The sequence below is a fragment of the Dioscorea cayenensis genome, chromosome 5, assembly GCF_009730915.1.
Source record: "Dioscorea cayenensis subsp. rotundata cultivar TDr96_F1 chromosome 5, TDr96_F1_v2_PseudoChromosome.rev07_lg8_w22 25.fasta, whole genome shotgun sequence".
Taxonomy (NCBI): domain Eukaryota; kingdom Viridiplantae; phylum Streptophyta; class Magnoliopsida; order Dioscoreales; family Dioscoreaceae; genus Dioscorea; species Dioscorea cayenensis.
In genome coordinates this window covers 18,285,551-18,287,452 of record NC_052475.1, presented here as the reverse complement: position 1 = coordinate 18,287,452, position 1,902 = coordinate 18,285,551, and positions in this window count along the sequence as shown.

Genomic DNA, 1,902 nt, shown 5'->3' with positions numbered 1-1,902 from the left:
TTCAAATTTTCTCTTTAATTAATTTGATGATGATATTAATCTAATTTTATATCTAAATTAAATAAAATAGTGCATGAGTTTAGAATTTTATTTTAACTTTAATTAGATATTTTGAATAATGATGTATTTTAAATTTTAATGTACAATCATCTTTTCAATATCTTTTTAGCGAAAAGGAGTAAAAATATGCTAGCATCACAATCTTTAATTTATGTTTTTGTGAATACTCGCATACATCTTGGTTTTCCTTCAGTGTACGTAAATGTGAATATCCTCGATTTTCTAATAATTTTGTATAATTTTGTAATTATTGTATATTTTTACTACATGTTAAGTTATTACGTATATATATTCCAGTAATTTTTAACAATATTCATCACCAGAAATCATAAGCACATGCCTTAGAATCATATATATGGCCATTGAATTTGCAGTGAGGATAGTATATATAAAAATAATATTTGAAAGGTGGATTCTTCAATTTTTTTAAAACTTAGGCTGTGTTTGATTGTCCTTTTTTCCATGGAAAATTTTTTTATAGGTTATTTTTCAGCTAAATAGGCTATTTGTTTGCCAAAATTTTTCATGAAAATTTTTTCTACAAACTCTATCACGTGACCCTATTTTCGCTCAAATCAGCGGAAAATTTTTCCTACCTCCATCATCGGAAAAAGTTTTCCAAGGAAAATATAAGGGGTGTGAAAAATATCGTACGAAATTGAAATATTTAAAATAACTTTTCTTTTTAAAAATTTAAAAAGAAAAGTTTTTTTCTTTTTATTTTAATTTTTGAAAAAGATAAATTATATAACTTGATAATATTTAAAAATAAATTTAACCATATTAGTGAGCAGATCTCACCGCATTTTTGATGGTAAGATTCAATTCCACGTAGCGCTATTTATAGTTTTAATAATTTTTAAAAACTTCCATGAAAAAAATATGACTTTTTCTAGGGAAAAATTGATGCAATCAAACAATAGATTAGGTTTTTCCCATGGAAAAATGTTACATTTTCTTGAAAAAAATAAGACAATTAAACAACAAAAATTTGAATTTTTCATAGAAAATTTTGATTTTCTAGTTTAAAAAAATAGTGCCAATCAAAGCGACTATTTTTTTCATTTTTCCATATAAAATTTTTTTCATGGAAAAATATTCCATGAAATCCGAGTCATTTTCTATATTGAAAAATCAAACACGACCTTTAATTATTTTTATCATTTAAATTCTCATAAACGATGAAACCGAAAAATCCATCCAAGAATCTTAAATTATAAAAATGGCAAACCTCTGGAGGTATGTGATTTATTGTTTAGGGACTAAAAGTTAAGATTTAGAGTCTAGAATTTAATGTTTTATATTTATGGTTCAGGTTTTTTGAATTTTAAATATAAGGTTTTATAGTATTTGGGTTTATGCCTTTTAGTGTTTTATAATATTTATAACTTGTAGTGTTTAGGGATTTACGGTTTAAATTTGAAGTTTATAAAAAAAATAATGAAGTACTGATGATGTAGAACATCCCCAGATTTATAAAAGATAGAGAGACATAGAAGATGAGAGATATAGGAACAAATGGGACATAAACAATTAAATGAATAGTAAAAAAGGGGTTGTACATGATAGGCAACGAGTGTGTATGTTGTTCTCTATTGGGTTTTTAGTTATGCTAGTAGAAATTAGATTTAACGGCTAATTGAGTTACTGTATCAATTATAATTGAACGATTCAGATGAAAATAATGCGCATTCCACTTTTTACTGTGCAACTGTTCTTAAGCACAGCATTGAATGAAAATTTTCTGTGCAACTGTTCCTAAATACAGTGACACTGAATGAAAATTTTCTATCACTGTAGAAATAATGATCAAAAGCATTGGATTCAACTTCAACGATCGAT